Source organism: Ictidomys tridecemlineatus, chromosome 3 (genome assembly GCF_052094955.1).
Source record: "Ictidomys tridecemlineatus isolate mIctTri1 chromosome 3, mIctTri1.hap1, whole genome shotgun sequence".
Classification (NCBI taxonomy): Eukaryota; Metazoa; Chordata; class Mammalia; order Rodentia; family Sciuridae; genus Ictidomys; species Ictidomys tridecemlineatus.
The window spans coordinates 33686532-33705958 of NC_135479.1; the positions used below are offsets into that span (position 1 = coordinate 33686532).

Consider the following 19427-nt stretch of genomic DNA (forward strand, 5'->3'; position numbering starts at 1 on the left):
CCATTTATAATTGTTATGTCATTGTGGAAATTTGATCATTTAACATTGCATAAATACTCTTTTTATCCCTGTCCATATATAGCAACTCTGTTTCTTTTGATTAGTTTTTACATAATTTTAAATAATTTTTAAAAATAATTTTTCTCCTAACCTGCTTATGGGTTGCTTTAAATACAATCTGACAATTTCTGCTTTTAATTGGTATGTTTACACCATTTTTAGAAATAGCCTATGAACTGCACAACAGTTCCAATTTCTCCACTTCTTTGCCAGTACCCATTATTTTCTGGATGTTTGATAGTAGCCATCCCAATGGGCGTAAGTTGATATCTTGTTGGTTTTGATTAGCATTCCCTAATAACTAGTGATAAACATCTTTTCGTGGGGTTGTTGATCATTTGTGTACCTTCTTTGAAAGACAGATATGGTCATAAGCCAAGATGCTGACAGCCTAAAAAAGGCAAGGAGTGGGTTTTCCCATAGAGCCTCAGAAGGAATGTAGTTCTGCTGATCTTTCTTTAATTTCAGATATCTGGACTCCAGAACTGAGAGAATAAATTCCTGTTATTTTAAGCCATAAAGTTTGTCATAATTTGACAGTGTTCACAGGAAAAAAAAAATTTCTCCTTGAACTCCAGTGACATGAATGTTAAGTCAGTCGGATACTGTCCCACAGGTTCCTGAGGCTATGTTCATTTTCAATAGAGTAATAAATGCTCTCTCATCATCATTACCCTAAAAAAGAGTACATATTAACTGCATGATGCTGCTCCTTTACTGTTCCTCTGTTACCCACTATTATTGGATCCAAAGTTAGCTAAGTCCACTACAACTCTTTTATTCCCACTTTCTAGCCTATCATTACTTTCCTACACAACTCTTACTAAAATATAATTTCTAAAAGTTAAATTACTTATTAAGTTCACTAAAGAACATTAAGATATTAAGATGTTAATTTTCTTTAAAGAAATTTTTGACAGAATTTATATGGTCAGTCAAAGGAATGCTATAATAAATTTGCTAATAGATTTCAAATTCCTACAAAGTGGGAGACATAATATTTTGATTTATGTTTTTGTTTTATGGCTCTAGAGATTGAACCCAAGGGTGCTTTATCACTGAGCTACATCCCTAGCTTTTAAAAAATCTTTTATTTTGAGACAGGGCTTCCTGAGTTGCTATGGCTGGCCTCAAACTTGTGATTCTCTTGCCTCAGCCTCCTGAGTTGCTGGGAATACAGGTGGGTGCTCCCTTACCCAGCTGGAGTGACATCTTTTACCAGATACAAAACAATTGATTTGCATTTGTTTTGCTAAGGGCAAGAATTATTTGCGGGGCTGGGGATGTGGCTCAAGCGGTAGCGCGCTCGCCTAGCATGCGTGCGGCCCGGGTTCGATCCTCAGCAGCACCACATACCAACAAAGATGTTGTGTCCGCCGAGAACTAAGAAAAAATAAATAAATGTTAAAAAAATTCAAAAAAAAAAAAAAAAAAAGAATTATTTGCATCGCTCTTTGACAAGAACTATTTGTATTTTCATCAGTTTTTAACATGGTAACACTACCCCCTGTAAAGTTATGGCCTAGTTCATAGAAACTCTAATTCAGATGCACACCCCTCCATAGAAACTCTAATTCAGATGCACACCCCTCCATACTCAGATAATTCCCAGCGGGTCTAAATGACATCCTGCATTCCAGTGAAAAGACCCCAGTAATCTCTTTCTCTTATTTCCAAGTTTTGGATGTTTTTAAATACTCTTTACCCCAGATAGTAAGACATTTCATGTTCATTTTCTCCCTCTCCCCCTGCTTTTCATACCCATCTTCCTTCCATCATAGAATGTTTTTCCTCTCCTCTTATCCAGTTATATCTCCTACTTTCTTTATATCTTGGCCTTTCACTTTCTTTGAACACACAAGTATTTGTTTCTTGACTCTCTTACCCATATGTGAAACAGCTGATGTCTCAGATATTTGTTCCCTAAGTATCTGAGGAATAACCTGAAGTGTTAGTTTCTCATTTGGGGAGATAACAAATGATATTATTTTTTATTGAAAAATGGGCTTTAGGGGCTGGGGATGTGGCTCAAGTGGTAGCGCTCTCGCCTGGCATGCGTGCGGCCCGGGTTCGAACCTCAGCACCACATACCAACAAAGATGTTGTGTCTGCTGAGAACTAAAAAATAAATATTAAAAATTCTTTCTCTCTCTCTCTCTCCCTCCTCTCTCACTCTCTCTTTAAAAAAAAAAAAGAAAAATGGGCTTTATTGGTTTGGCATATTTATATTCCCAGTTTTAATCTAAGTCCCGTTAGGGTAGGAACTACAATTAATCCTTTTTTATTTATAGAAATTATATCCACTAATTCAGGGTAAATATATAGCCCTATGTTGCCATTCCACCTACTCATACCAGTGGCAGATATTGACAGCTGATTTCAAAGTCATTCTTGTGCAGCCTGAACAGCCTCAGATTTCCTCTTAGCACAAAATTCTAGGCTTCTATTACCAGTCAGTTGAAGTTGGCACAAAATGAAAATGTTTTAAATGAAAGTTTTGAATGAATAAAGATTGGTCATAGACCAGTCTGGTTCTAGAGTTGATACTTTTTAAATATATTTTTTTAGTTGTAGATGGACATAATACCTTTATTTTAGTTATTTTTTTTTATGTGGTACTGAGGCGAACGCAGTGCCTCACACATTCTAGGCAAGCACTTTACCAGTGAGTCACAACACCAACCCTAGAATTGATATTTTAAATAAAATCAATCAGATTATTTTATGGGCTTAGAAATGTATATGTGAGTATAGGGGAGCAATTTTTGTCTCTATCCTCAAATAAAAATGTTTTTGGGGAATTGTTCCAAAGTAATTAGTTGGATGGAGTTGATTGTTTTTACAATATTACGAAATATGTTTTCCTTTGCTTTTTAAGCTAAAAAAATCCATGCAAATTATCAAAGTAGATACCTTTATTATATAAAAATTTGTATGTATCATGTAGCTCAGTGATTAATCTTCTGAAATATAAGTATATAGATTTATTTACTTATTTTCTTTTTTTAATATATATTTTTTAGTTTTCGGCAGACACAACATCTTTATTTGTATGTGGTGCTGAGGATCGAACCCAGCACTGCACGCATGCCAGGCCAGTGCACTACCGCTTGAGCCACATCCCCAGCCCCTATTTACTTATTTTCAATGTTTTTTTTTTTTTCTCAATGGACCTTTATTTTATTTGTTTATACGTAGTGTTGATAATCGAATCCAGTGCCTGACACATGCTAGGTCAGGGCCCTACCAGTAAGCTACAACCCAGCCCTCAATATATATTTTTAATGTATTTTCATTTTATCCTAAATTAATATACTATAGTCTAAAAAATTATTTGGAATCTTAAAATGAGCCACTAAGTCTCGAAAATTTATTATATATCAAGGGGGTTGAAAAACAGAAATTAGTCACCTCTTTTCCTGTAAAAGAACTTTACAGTAAGCCCTAAATGTATCCTATATCCAAAGGAAACACTAGCTATTTTATACTTGTCAATATTGAACAAGAGATAGGAAGTAACTGCTGGCTGTTTAATGTTCGCCTTAGATCTCTTGATACTCACATAGAGTAATCATCAAAAGCATAGACTCTGAAGCCAAACACCCTTGAGTTTAGCCTGGACAAATTATTTAACCTCACTTTATCTTGTTTCCCATATCTTAGTAGGGTATTGGTAAAGAATATTTATTTATTCATTTATTTGTGTTTTCCTAGTGCTTGAAGCCAGGACCTGTGCATGTTCAGGAAGCCACTGAGCTATATCCCTACATTCATATTCCTAAGTATGTGTTTATGTATGGGTATACACTCTTGGGTAGGACATTTAGAACAGATTAAAGACATGGTGAGCACTATACATGTTAATTATTATTTATCTTTACAAATAAAACTTTATATCATTCCTTAAATGCTTACCAGTTCCAGATCTTTTCTCAGGAAAGAATATTAAAGTTATTTAAAATGTTGATATCTTAACTCCATAAATTTTTTGTAAATAGTTTTTTTTTAAACTTACAAAAAGAACTTTTGCCAAGAAAGAAACCCCCAATTTGTGGATTTCCATGAAGAACAGACCAATTTGAACAATCTTCAAAAATATTAACTACTCAGCTATAGTATTCTTCATAAAATGGCTGTAGGAGGCAGTGCTACTAAGAAAAATGAATTTGGGAACATAGACACTGCTTTTTACCATCAATTTGATTTAAATTTAATATCCTCCCACAATGGAAAATGATTTGCAATAAAGAGATTAAATGGAAGAAATAGGAAAATGGAAACAAGATGTCATTTCTTTTTACTATCCAACAGATTTACCATATGTTTTAAAATGATGTTTGGCCATCCGCAGTAAATGAAAGAAAATGTCTTTTAAAATAATGTAACACTTTAAACTATTTTTACTACCAAACTCTTCCTCCCCTGTGAGACACATTCATCTTACTGAGCAAAGGTTTATTTAAGCTCACTTACTTCTATGTTGTTTTTAGCTCATTTCCTTTTTTAAAAAGCAATTGGTGAGTTTATTTCCCAATTTAGCTGTTATAATAAAATGTAAAAGACATTTCTGTTTTGGCCTCTAGTGTAGCATTATCTAAAGTGACGAAACTCACAGCAAAATATAGGACAGTATAAAATTAGAAACGGCTGGTGTTTCTTTAGCAGCAGTTGCTGCACTTGCAGTTATTTTTTTCTTTTGCTACCAGCATGAATCTGAAGGTCACCTCTGTGTACAGGCAGCAACCCCCAAGTGTGTTTTTTAACTAACACTTTATTATTCACATAGCATAAAATTCATCCTTTAAAGTATACAATTCAGTGGATTTAGTATGTTCACAGAGTTGTGTAATCATCATCATTACAAATTGAGAACATTTTCTTCACTTCAAAAAAGAAACTCTGAATCCATTAGCAGTCATTCTCCATTGCCCATTGCCCCAGGCACTGGCAACCACTGACCTATTTTCCATGGATTTGTGTATTCTGGATCTTTTGTACAAATGGAATCATAAATATTTGGCCTTTTTGTGACTGGCTTCTTTCACTTTGCATATGTTTTTGAGTTTATCCCTGTTGAATCATATATCAGTAGTTTTCTTGCCAAATAATGTTCCATTGTATGGATATTTAATTTTGTTTATTCATTCATCAGATGGTGGACATTTGGATTGTTTCTTGCTTGTTGATTGTTATGAACAGTAACATTTGTATATAAGTCTTTGGATGGACATGTTTTCATTTCTCTTGAGTACATACCTAGGAATGGAATTACTGCTGATGTTGAACATGTTTTCATGTGCCTATTGTCCTTTTGTATATCTATGGAGACATCTCTTTTTTCTTTCTTTCTTTTCTTTTTTTTTTTATTTTATTTTATTGGTATAGGGATTGAAACCAGGAGTGCTTTAGAACTGAGCCACATCCCCAGCCCTTTTTATTTTTGAGACAGGGCTCACTAAATTGCTTAGGGCCTCACCGAATTGTTGAGACTGGCACTGAACTTGTGATCCTTTTGCCTCAGCCTTAGGATTATAGGAATATGCCACTATGCCTGGCCTATAGGTTATCTTTTCTTTTTTCTTTTTCAGTACTGGAGATTGAACCCATTTTCACTTTTTTTTTCTTTTAAGTTTTTTTAATTGTAGATGGACACAATGTCTTTATTTTATTTATTTATTTTTATGTGGTGCTGAGGATTGAAGCCAGGACCTCACATGTGTGAGGCAAGCACTCTACCTCAGCCCCCCTTTTCACCTTTTTTTTTTCATTTTTTATTTTAATTAGTTATACATGACAGTAAAATGCACTTTGATACATCATACATATATAATGGTATATAATGGAGTATAATTTCTCCTCCTTCTGGTCATGCATGAGGTAGAATCCCTTTGGTCATATAGTTATATATGTACAAAGGGTAATAATGTCTGTTTTATTCTACTATCCTTCTTAACCTTCTTTTCACTTTCTTGATGGTATTTCTTTCTTTTTTTTTTTTTTATCCTGAGCAATATCTTACTATTTGTCTAGGATGGCCTTGAACTCCTGGTCTCAATCAATCCTCCTGCCTGAGTAACTGCAATTACTGGCAAATGCCACCTCTTGATGGTGTTTTCTCCTCCCCCCCCTTTTTTCTTTCTTTTTTTTTTTTTTTTTTTTTTTTTGGAGGGGTGTTTAGGGATGCTTAACCACTGAGCCACATCCCCAACCTTTTTTATTTTGAGACAGGGTCTCACTAAATTGTCAAGGGCTGGCTTTGAACAGCACTCCTCCTGCTCCGGCCTCCTGAGCTTCTGAGATTTCAGGCATGCATCACTATACCTGCATGAGTTAATTTTTACATATAGTGTAATGTCAGAGCCCAGATAAATTCTATAGCAATCCAATTGTCCTAATACTATTTATTGAAAGTCTTTCTCTTTCCCGTTGAATTTTTTGGCAACTTTGTCAAAAATCAGTCAACCATAAACATAAGCATTTATTTCAGGGCTCTAATTCTATTCCATTGATCTATATGTATGTTCTTATTCCAGTGCCATGCTATTTTAATTACTGTAGCTTTGTAATATGTTTTGAAATTGAAAATATCTTTCAACTATGTTCCTCCTTTTCAAGATTGTTTTGGCAGCTGGACACAGTTGTGCACACCTATATATAATCCCAGTGGCTCAGGAGGCTGAGGAGGAGGATGGAGTATAAGATTTATATACTGAAAACTACAAAAGACTACTGAAAGAAATTAAAGAAGACCTAAATAAATGGAAAGACAGTCCATGTTAAAGACCCAGAAGACTTAATATTTCTGCCTCAGTAAAAGCAGGGTGGTAAGCAACTCAGTGAGACCTTGTCTCTAAATAAAATGCAAAATAGAGCAGGGGTTGGGGATGTGGCTTAGTGATAAGTGCTCCTGAGTTAAATCCCCAGTACACCACCTGCCCCCCCCCCCAAAAAAAAAAAAAGAAAAAAAGATTCTTTGGGCCATTTTGAGTCCCTTGCATTTTTTTTCACTTGTTTTCTGCCTACAGGTTTTAATTGAGCATTTTATATGAATCCATTTCTCTCTTTTTTCTTAATATACCAGTACAGGTTGTACTTATTTTTAAAAAAAAATTCAGTGATTGCCCTAGATTCCCTTGTATCTTTATGTGAATTTTATAGGGGCAATTTAACAGTTTCTTCAAGAAACAGTACTGGGATTTTGATAGGCTTGCTTTGAAGCTGAAAATCCATTTGAGGCTGGAATAGCATGTTAAGAATATTAAGTCGGGGCTGGGGATGTGGCTCAAGCGGTAGCGCACTTGCCTGGCATGCATGCAGCCCGGGTTCGATCCTCAGCACCACATACAAACAAAGATGTTGTGTCTACCGAAAACTAAAAAAATAAATACTAAAAATTTTCTCTCTCTCTCTCTCTCAAAAAAAAAAATTAAGTCTTCTGGCTCTTTTACATGGACTGTCTTTCCATTTATTTAGGTCTCCTTTAATTTCTTTCAGTAGTCTTTTGTAGTTTTCAGTATATAAATCTTATACTTCTTTCATTATATTTAGTTCTTTTGATGCTATTATAAATGGAACTATTTTCTTGATTTTATTGTTGGATTATTCATTGCCAGTGTATTGAAATTCTCTCTAAATTTCTCTCTCTCTCTCTCTCTCTCTCTCTCTCTCTTGTCTGTCTCTTTGGCAGTGCTTTGGGTTGAGCCCAGGACCTCACATCTTAGGCAAATGTTCTGCCACTGTGGTTTTTACTTACTGATCTTGTATCCTGCAACTGTGCCACACTGGTTTATTAATTCTAGTATAAATATTTTTATGGATTCATTAGGATTTTATATATCAGTTCATATATGCGAATAAATAATTTTACTTTCACCACTGATTTTTTTATACCAGGGATTGAACCCAGAGGTGCCAGATTGCTGAGATTGGCGTTAAACTTGCCATCCTCCTGCCTCAGCTCCAGAGCCACTGGGATTACAGGGGTATAGGGGTGTGTCACTGAACCTGGCTCACCTATGATCTTTTTTTTTTTTTTTAAAGAGAGAGAGAGAGAGAGAGAGAGAATTATATTTATTTTTTAGTTATTGGTGGACACAACATCTTTGTTTATATGTGATGCTGAGGATCGAACCCGGGCCACAGCCATGCCAGGCAAGCGCGCTACCGCTTGAACCACATCCCCAGCCCCAATCTTTTTTTTTTTTTTTTTAATACCTTTATTTTATTTATTTATTTTCATGTGGTGCTAAGGATTGAACCCAGGGCCTCAGACTCGCTAGGCGAGCACTCTACTGCTGAGCCACAACCCCAGCCCCTCACCTATGATCTTAAAGGCTGTTTCATACTCTGGAAAAATTTCAGTCTGTTCTTTAAATTTGTTGAAACTGTAATGTGAAAGGTTTTGGGTGAACATACTAGTAATATTGTTTTGGAATCAATTACTCCTGTAAAATCAGAATAAAATTTGGTGAAATATTTCTATTGTCATGTTGCTAAAGGAAGAGTTGATTTGATAAATTCTTATGGACAATGAAAGGATCTATTGAAAGGATACTGGGGAACTCACAAAATTATCAGGAGAGCTAGAGAATCAGGCTTGGAAAACATGCAACAATTAAGTGGGGCCAGGCTGTAGAAGACATAGCTGAGGTTATGCCACCTAACAACCTGGTGAGGGCTTGCAACCTTAGCATCTGGACACTTACTGCCAACATCAAAACAATTCCAACTGTCCTTGAGTCATTGTGAATTTCATTCAACATTTCATATTCCTTGTGACATAATCTGATTGGACAAACCTAGATCAGATTCCTGTACATTTGTGGCAGGGCCTGAAAGGAATGGTGGAGTATCTAGTCTTATAGGTTTTCATAATAGAAAGCTGGAACTTAATTCTTACCAGAGCATGTTCAATGGAAGATGTTTCCCAAATAGGAAGAGAGACGTTGGACAGTGAATAAAATTTTAAAAAAAATAAAGCCTGTGTGAAGTATGCTTGAAATCCCAGCAACTCAGGAGACTGAGGTAGGAGGATCAGAAGTTCAAGAGTAGCCTCAGCAACTTAGAAAGACCTTGTCTCAAAATAAAAAGGACTGGGATGTACCTCAGTGGTAAAGCAACTGTGGACTCAATCCTCAGTACTAAAAACAAAACAATTAGTTGTCCACTTTAGTTCATGATTGTTCAAAATTGGCACAGACATACTTAAGATACTCATTTTTTCCTAAATTGCTGTTTAAGATTATTATTTTGTGCTGGGGTTTGTAGCTCAGTGGTAGAGGGCTTGCCCAGCATGCTTGAGGCACTGAGTTGAATCCTCAGCACCACATAAAAATAAATAAGTGTATTTAAAAATATTATTATTTTACTCACAAAACCACATTTATAGTTACATCATTTTTCTGCCTTTTCTATTTGTATTAATACGAACAACTACTGACAAAAAGATAAAACACCTTACATATAGTCACTTTATTAACTTATTTATATTTCATTAGATAAAAAAAACCTAGCATTTTCTACTTATTTTTTATCCTGATTCTAAAACATTTTTGTCTACTTATTTTATTTGTCACAGTTTTTCAGAGAAATACTTTAGCCATCAATTAATGATGAGAAAAAAGTAAAATTTGAAAAATATTTGGTTATAAGTGGCCGCTGATATAACATGATCGTCAAGCCATATGAATTTGTTAGCCTCAAGAGTTAGCTGTGCTAACTTGTGACATAATCTGATTGGTCAAACCTAGATCAGATTAAATGAGTTAAATGTTCTATCTGAGAATGATTAGCTGATGATTGTGCCATTTTAACAAAGATTTTTTTTCTCCTTTTAATTTTTAAAAATTTATAATTAATTTTTTATAGAAGTTGAATTATTGAAGCCCAGTTTCAGGATCTCAGTTATCAGTTTATTGGCTCCCTGAATTTACAGCATATGAATGTGTGGTGTCTCTCCTAATTGCATGCATTTTCTGCCTTTTACGCACTATAGCATTATTGGTATATGTATTCACTTTTTTTTTTTTTTTTTTGGTACTGGGGAGTGAATTCAGGAGCAGTCGACCACTGAGTCACATCCCCAGTCCTATTTTGTATTTTATTTAGAAACAGGGTCTCACTGAGTTGCTTAGCACCTAGCTGTTGCTGAGGCTGGCAGCCTCCTGCTGGGATTACCGTCACCTCGCCAGGCTGTATTTTATCTTGCTCTTGATGCTCTGGCATAAGCATCCTGACTGGGGAAGGGCTGCTCCTCCCAGAGTAAGCTAATTCCTGGAGACAGTAAACTAAGGAAACCAAAGACCGGGTCCCCCAACTTCTTCCTTTATTGAATTAAAAAAATATTTATTTTTTAGTTGTAGTTGGACACAATAACTTTATTTTTAAATTTATTTTTATGTAGTGCTAAGGATCAAACCCAGTGCCTCACATGTGCTAGTCAAGTGCTCTACCGCTGAGCCACAGCCCTAGCACCTTTATTGAGTTCTTATACTATAGACCACTGTTCCCTTGCCCTAGGTAACAGACAACCCTTACACTCTAGAGCCCACCAAATTAGTCAATTTAGACAAACTTAAGCCTATTTACCCTGCCTTGCCTGTTCTTCCCCACCAAGCCATGATAAAACTCTTGCCATGTTTCCCACCCACCCCACTCCACCCCATTTCTTCTGCCCCTAATGCTTATATTTTCACCTGTGACTTATGTTATGTGGCATACAACCTGATTCTAGGGATCTGTGAGTATTAAATTTTTTTTGCATGACAATTGTATTCTTGTCTGCTTGTTTTACCATGCTGAATTAAAACTAGTCCCTTATACACAAAATACCAACAGTTAACTGATGGGGAAGCCCACGCCTGTAATCCCAATGATATGAGGTGGCTGATGCAGTAGGATCACAATTTCAAGGCCAGCCTCAGCAGTTTAGCAAGATAAAAGGTCTAGGAATGTGGCTCAGTGGTTGAGAGTTCCTGAGTTCAATTTTCAGTTAAAAATATTTTCAAAATTTCATATATAACTGTTGGTATTTTGTGTATATCAGCAATATGTGAGGTGTCTCCTAGATCAGCTGAAGGTCAACTAAACTTGGAAGCACTCTTAACTAAATATTTTTATTTATCACATTTCTTCTTTTTTTAAGAAATGTTTTTTTGTTTTTAGTTGTAGACAGACACAACACCTTCATTCTATTTATTTCGGTTTTTTTGGTGCTGGGGATTGAACTAAGGGGCATATGATTACTGAGTCACATCCCCAGCCCTGTTTTGTATTTTATTTAGAGACAGGGTCTCACTAAGTTGTTTAGTGCTCACTTTTGCTGAGGCTGGCTTTGAACTCGCAATTCTCCTGCCTCAGTCTCCCAAGACACTAGGATTACAGGCATGTGCCACCATGCCTGGCTTCTTCTTTATATTTTAATCTGTTAAAATATTTTCTAGGCTGAAGGAAAGTGGTTATTAAAGTCTGATAATTTTCCGTACTGGGTCCTTAAAGCAGGTACCCAGAGTGAGGCTTTTCTACCTAGAGACTAAAATAAGTTTGCTTTCCAACACTGGACTGATCTCAAAGAGGAAATAATCACTCTAGAGAAATTAGAATCCAAACCATGTCTGGGGGAATGGTCGAGTTTTATTATTCCAATGATGGGAACTCTGAGCCAACAAACTAATGAAAAAAAAAAAAGTCCAAATCTGGTGAAACCTTTGATTCACTGAAGGGAAAGAAAGAAAGGGGGTGGGGGTGGGAGAGGAGAAAAAGGGAAGGGAGAAGAGAGGGAAAAGAGATGGCTCCATTTTAACCAACTGTAGGGCCAGTTGCAAACATGTCCCCAGAGGCTGAGGCAGGAAGATCCCATATTTGAGAGATCAAATACCAGATCCTGTTTCAAAATAAAATAAAAATGGCTGGAGATGTTGCTCAGAGGTAAGTGCCCCTGGATTTAGTCCTCAGCAACACCAAAAATTATGAGAAAAGAAAGGAGAAAGGAAAGGAGAGAAGGAGAGGAAGGAAAGAAAAGAGAAAGAAAGAACCAACAAACCTCTGTAGAAGGGATATTGAATCTTCTCAGTTTAGTCACATTACTAATTCAGCACTTAACATGTTACCTAAATGATTACATAATATTTCCTCTCCTGCTATTTACCTTTTGTATCCTTTGTCTATTTTTCTATTGCTTGCTTCCCTTGTACTACTCTTCTTCCTTCTCCCTCACCTCTCCACCCTCCTCCCATATTGGATATTGAACCCAGTATTGAACTTTACTACTGAGCCACATCCCCAGGCTTTCTTGTTTTATTTTGAGACAGAGTCTCACTAAATTGCTGAGACTGATGGAACTTACAAGCCTGCTATCTCAGCCTCCCAGAGTGGCTGGGATTATAGGTGTGTGCCACCATGTCTGGCTACCATCCAGATTTTTAAAAATCAAGGAATTCTGATTGGAATTGCATATACCTGGTAATTTAGGAGGAATTGCCATTCTTATATTAATTATTCCAATTTAAGAACATAATATGTCATATATATATATAGTTATAATTGGACACAATACCTTTAGTTATAATTGGACACAATACCTTTATTTTATTTATTTATTTTTATGTGGTGCTGAGGATTGAACCTAGCACCTCACATGTGCTAGGCAAGCACTCTACTGCTGAGCCATAACCCCAGCCCCTCTTTTCTCTTTTTTAAAGGTATTATTTTATGTTTTTTAGTCTCCTACAGACAAAAAAATATTCTTCATAACTTCTGAGTTTGGTAATGCATGCTTTAAAAAGCCTTTTATTTTGGTAGCGGAGATTGAACCCAGGGAGGCTTAACCATTGAGCCACATCCTCAGCCCCTTTTTAAAATTTTTTTTTAAATTTTGAGACAGGGTCTTGCTAGGTTGCTGAGGCTGGCTTTAAAATTGCAATCCTCCAACCTCAGCCTCCTGAGTTGCTGGGATTACAGATGCACCTGGCTAAAGGCTTTTGGTTTTGTTTTTTAGTGTCTTTTAGTCTTTTTCCTGTAGACAAAAAAAAATTTCTTCATAACTTCTGAATTTGGTAATACGTGCTTAAAAAAGCCTTTTGTTGTTGTTGTTGTTGTTGTTGTTACTGCAATATCACAGAAATATTCATCCACGTTTCCCTTTAGAATTTTCATGGTCTCTTATTTTATCTTTAATTTTTGACATATATGGAGTTTATTTTGGCCTAAAGTAATTATTTACCTTTTTAAAAGAGATATAATGAGTCATCTCATTACATTTTTTTTTTAAAGAGAGAGTGAGAGAGGAGGACAGAGAGAGAATTTTAACATTTATTTATTTTTTCTTAGTTCTCGGCAGACACAACATCTTTGTTGGTATGTGGTGCTGCTGAGGATCGAACCCGGGCCGCACGCATGCTAGGCGAGCGCGCTACCGCTTGAGCCACATCCCATCCCCTCATTACATTTATTGAATAAGCCATCTCTCTCCCACTGACCTGAAATGCTAAGTGTTGTGGTGGTGGTGGTGTTTTGTTTTTGTAGCTTTGGGGACCGAACCCAGGACCTCACATAAGCAAGTTCTCTATAGCTGACCTATATCCCCAACCTTGGAATCCTAGTTTTTATCATATACTAAATTAAGCATATGTTTGGGTCCTGTTTGGATTTTTACTTTTCTGTTTTTAAACTAATACAGCAAACATTTAGTCTCCTTAGAGTGATAGGTGATTTCATCAAGATGTCTAACTTCCAATTCCCTACGAATTCAGTATTTTTTCTTCTATTCTGAGATAAGGAAAATGAACCTGGAAAAACTCTGATTATTTCCCACATGTTTGGATATGACAGAAAAGCATCTTGAACTTTCTTGTTATTTTTTTTACATTATGGAAAAAATAAACTTTAGAAGATTCAGATGAGGTTCTGAAGTATTATTATGGTGTTAATTCAGGGAACAAAGAATGCCTAGGTCCCCTGCTCCCTTGGACATTCAGATTGAGGCAGCTATGTGGAGCTCTATTCAGGGAATGAAAATTCATTAACTCCCACTACAGAACTCTGTTTTATTAAACTTTTTCTCTCTTCCCCCTGAAACTAACACGAAACAATCTATAGAGGAGACCTTTAAGAGGTAGAAAAGAAATTATATCACTCTTAAGAGGAGTCAACAGGCCTGGGAAAGCCTTTTTTTTTTTTTTTTTTTTTGATTGGTAACCTTGAGGAAACAGAGCAGAAATGTTCCTTCCTCTGAGATCTGAGATCTGATATAATATTGCTCCAGAGATTAATTTTGATGTGAAGTAGTTGGTGATTGTGATTAGCCATTGTCCCCTTAGTCTTCCTGTGTTCTCAGCCAAGAATTTTCACAAACTCTGGGTCCTTAGAATTTTTCTCATTAGAAACCTCAAGAAAAACTGGGGATGTAGAACAGTGGTAGGGCACTTGCCTAGCAAGCACAGGGCCTGAGTTCTTGATCCCCAGTACCAGGAAAAAAAAAAAAGTGGGAGGATTTCTAATCAATTTTCCTTAGGATCACAGAACCACTTATATCATCTCAGTATAATATCAAGGGTTGCTGGTATCTGGTTTCAGGAAATTTTAGAAGGTGAAAATTCTGGCTTCTGCCAGAGGAGTCATTGCTTCATTCTAGCTAGTCCAGTATAGCCAGTCTGACCTCTTGGTTTAACTACTACCATTTCCTACCAGCCCATGCCATATCTTGCTAAGAGTAAGAGGTGATAAAGAATAGTTTAGATCGATCTTTTTAGATTGACATAATCCTATCATCCTACTTTCTCTCCTGTCATAGAAAATTTGAAGAAAAATTAAAAAATCAGAAGAACCTCACATTCAGGAATTTTCCACATGCAAAATAATCCTTAAGATAAGTGCTCAGGGCTGGGGATGTGGCTCAAGCGGTAGCGCGCTCGCCTGGCATGCGTTCGGCCCAGGTTCGATCCTCAGCACCACATACCAACAAAGATGTTGTGTCTGCCGAGAACTAAAAAATAAATATTAAAAATTCTCTCTCTCTCTCTCTCCTCTCTCACTCTCTCTTTAAAAAAAAAAAAGATAAGTGCTCAGAGTCACCAAGGTTTCTCTTGTAAACATTTTAATAACACCTCACTCTTTAAAATATGCTTATATGTTATGTTATTAAGTCTTTACAGTAGATATTAGGCAAGGCCATTCTTACAAGGTCATTCTATAGGAGGAAAGGAACTACATTTTTGCTTTAGTGTCTGTGGAAACTATAGTTTGACATTTCAATCCTGGAACATAGTGGATGCTTAATAAATATTTATTAAATTTATTTAATTTAAAATATGAATGGATTTTTGAGATTTTGATTTTTTTGTGTGTTTTTAAAAAAACTGATTCCTGGGCTGGGACTATAGCTCAACCAGAGAGCACTGCCTCACACATGTGAGGCACTGGGTTTGATCTTTAGCATAAAAATAAAAAAATAAAGTATTCTGTTAAAAACAAAAAACAAAAACCTGAGATTTTGTTTTGGTGCCCTCCAATGTTGTCTTTTTGATTAGGACAAAAAAAATTTTTTTTCAGTGATTTACATAAGTAAATTTTTATTATTGAGGCTGGGGTCATAGAGTGCTTGCCTAGCATGTGTGAAGCAATGGGTTCAATCCTCAGCACCACATAAAAATAAATAAAACAAAGGTATTTAAAAAATTTATTATCTATCCCTAAAAATATGATGTCAAGCTATCACATAAAAATGACTTACTGCCTGTATGTTTTCTTTTAGGCCCGATAATAAAGTAATATTATAATGAAAAATTTATCTTGGAAGTCTAAAGGAAAAAGACACTTTAAGTCATTTAATTAAAATTTAAACCAAAGCAACAGGAGTAACTACATTGTTTTAGAATAACATTTGGCATGGAGGAAGTTTGATAGGGAACTTTAGTAAAATTAGCCACACTCTAGCATTTACTGAGTGATACTTGAAGCTATCATAAATGCAAAAATACATTATTAATTGTATTGCTGTCACTGAGATTAATACTACTTTCTCAATATCTAAAATATTACAGCAAAGACACACATGAGGGCGCTCTAATCAGTCAGAAACTGGGCATGCATGAACATTTGCTGCTAGGAATTAGATTTATAACAAGTCCAAACTTAAATTTTTAAGAAGTCCATAATTTTACAGATGAATAAATTAAGGTCCAAAGAGATTATGACTCCACATTGACCTAATCTTTAGAGTAAATAACAAATTGAGCAATTTGTAAAATATTGGACAGCAATTCCTTGTCAGTAAAGAAATGCTATAGAATTTTGACTCTCATTCTGGCCACTCTTTAAAATTGTTACCACAGCATGACATAATTTATTTCCAATCTTAAATGGGTTTGGTGATAGCATTTATAAGATGGAGGGAGAGAGCAGGGAATGCCTCTCAGTGGTTGCCTGGCACATACGTGGCCCTGGGTCTGATCCCCAGCATTTGAAAAAAGGGAAAAAAAGCATTAAGAAATAATTACAATCTATCAACAACTAAAAAAAAAAAATTAAAGAAAAATGTTAATTATGCTTCATTTATACCAAAAACTGATTCTCAATTGATTTCTTTGGGTATGATCTTTAATCTTTACCCCATTTCTGATATCTTCAGTTTATTCTTTGACTTTCATATAAATATAAAGCTACTGGGCTACCTGTAGATTTTCCAGAGGAGGCCCATAAAGACCCACAAAGATTTTATTAAAGAAGCTACAGTAAGCATTTAGAATGCAGAATTTAAAAAAAAAACAGCTCATATACAGCAATCTTTGTTTTACAAGCAAATTTTCTTCAACTTAAAGTACCATATTCACAGGAATTACATCACTATACACTTATCTGTTACACATTTTTACTTTTTCAAAGGAGTTTTTTTCTTCTTAGGAAAGATAAACTTTTATTTTCAAAAAGAAGAAAAAGTAAATAATGAAACAAAATACAAAACTGTGAATGAAAAGTATCTTTCCTTTGAGGGGCTAGGTGATAGGAATCTTGGTGTCCTGCTTTGTTTTTATTAATGACTTATGTGTGTATATGTTTCAGTTCAAGACAGGGGCATACATTTGATTGCCTAAATATATCCGTATTTTACGAGTCAAAGATTTCCTGTCCTAAAAGTAATTGACAATTCTGTAATAAAAAGCACAGGATTTAAAAATCAAAGACTGCAAAAAAAATAAAAATCAAGAATGCAAAATGATAGGTTACATTACAAACACTAAAAGTTGTGTCTTTGTTTTATTTATATTTACCCAAATATACCAGACAAGTAAAAAATTTAGCAGTATGCATATGATCCAGCCCACCACTCTATTGTCTTTTTTTTTTTTTTTTGCTTGAGATGGTATTACTATGTTGGCCTTGAACTCCTGGGCTCAAGCGATCCTCCTGCCTCCACCTTCCAATTAGATGGGTCTTGTCCTCACTTCTTATTACTTACTCTACTGAGTCATCCACTTCTTTTACTTACTCTACTGAGTCATCCACTTCTTTTACTTACTCTACTGAGTCATCCTATGTTGGTCACACGGGTCTTTCTGCATAGCCAACATGAAAAGCTTCTGTCTGGGAGGATAGTACTTCTGTTTTCTTTGCTTGCAACATTCTTATTAGTATGTTTGTTTGTTTGTTTCTCTCTTTCTTTCTTTCTTTCTTTCTTTCTTTCTTTCTTTTTTTGACCATTCAAATGACAGCTCTAATATAGCAGGGGGCTTATCTATCTAGTTTAGTGTCTCACCAGAAAGCAGATGGTATGCTCAGAATAATTCCAGGATATTTCATACAAATGGAATCTTGGATGATGTGATGTTGTCTATTGTGATTGGTTTCTTTCTCTTAGCATTAAGTTTTTAAGTTTCATCCTTACTGTAGAATATATCATTACTTTGTTCTTATTTATTTGAGACAGGGTCTTGCTCTGTTGGTCAAGCTAGTTTTGAACTTTTGGGTTCAAATGATCCTTCTGCATCAGCCTCCCAAGTAGACATGTGTCACCAGGCTCAGCTTATTTATTATTATTATTATTTTATTTTTGGTCCTGGGGATTGAATCCAGGGTCTCATGCATACTAAAACATGCACTATACCACTAGCTACACTCCAACCAACTCTTGTGTTTTTTTAAAACTATATCCACAGATAGAAGCCACTTCATATATAGATAGGAAAAAAACCTACAGAAATATATAAGATATTATTGGTAACCATAATCTTTGGAGAAATAATTTTATGGGGAAGGGCTGGGGTTGTGGCTCAAGTGGTAGCGCGCTCGCCTGGCATGCGTGCCGCCCGGGTTTGATCCTCAGCACCACGTACAAACAGGGATGTTGTGTCCGCTGAAAACTAAAAAATAAATATTAAAAAATTCTCTCTCTCTCTCTCTCTCTCTCTCTCTCTCTCTCTCTCTCTGTCTCTCTCTCTCCACTCTCTCTTAAAAAAAAAATTTAACGGGAAATTGAATGTTTTTACAATGAGCAAGGTTTTCTTTAGTTAGAAGCAAAAGGTAAATATGTGAGGGTTTGATGTGAAATAAAAATGACTTTTAATTCCACCCAATGCTTTTAAAATAATTTTTGTGGGTTTTTTTAGTTCACCCAATGTTTTTAAATCAAAACTTCCTCATTGATAGTATTAAAACAACCAGCTGCTTTTATTTTTGAAAGCATTAACTAAACAGAAGTTTCATTAAAGATATCTGCTCAAGTATGGTAGCACTTGGGATTGTTTTGCATTGACTTGGTTGAGTGGCCCAAATCCTAGTTTTGTGACTTTGAGCAAGTTAGTTCACCTACATATGCCTCAGTTTGCTCATACATAAAGTGAAGAAATAATACCCTCCTTCGTGGGGTTACTATAAAAATTAAGGAAATACTTATAGCGTTTGTAGCAAAACACCTGGAATAATAAATGGTAGCTCATAGTAATTCACTATTATTTTCTTTTCTGCAGAATTGTGAAACTATCAGAAACAAAAAACAGCTATTAACTTTCTCAAAGTCTATACTGAATTCAATCTGATGTAAGTCTAATTGTAATCATGGTAAACTTGAAGGTATTGTGAAAGTTTTTTTTTTATTCGTTTGTTTTTTAAATCAGAAGTTATGCCAGGTATGGTGGTGCATGCCTATAATCCCAGCAGCTTGGGAGGATCACAAGTTCAAGGCCAGCCTCAGCAAATTAGTGAGGCCCTAAGCAATTTAGGGAGAACTTGCCTCAAAATAAAAATAAAATAAAATAAAAGGGGTGGCTCACGCCTGTAATCCCAGCAGCTTGGGAGGCTGAGGCAGGAAGATTGCAGGTTCAAAGCCAGTCTCAGCCACTTAAAGAGGCTGTAAGCAGCCTAGTGAGATGCTGTCT

General features: G+C 35.6%; 1 protein-coding gene across 3 annotated transcripts in view; it reads left to right on the forward strand.

Moving 5' to 3' along the window:
• The window catches only part of Rps6kb1 (ribosomal protein S6 kinase B1), a 113256-nt gene that overhangs the window by 73314 nt on the left and 20515 nt on the right, over positions 1–19427 (forward strand). The window contains exon 15 of one of the 3 annotated variants that reach the window (XR_013436168.1): positions 19020–19089. The exons of the other annotated variants lie outside the window; for them this stretch is intronic. The gene's annotated coding sequence lies outside the window, so the exon portion shown is untranslated. The remainder of the gene's footprint in view (positions 1–19019; positions 19090–19427) is intronic. 3 annotated transcript variants of the gene reach the window in all.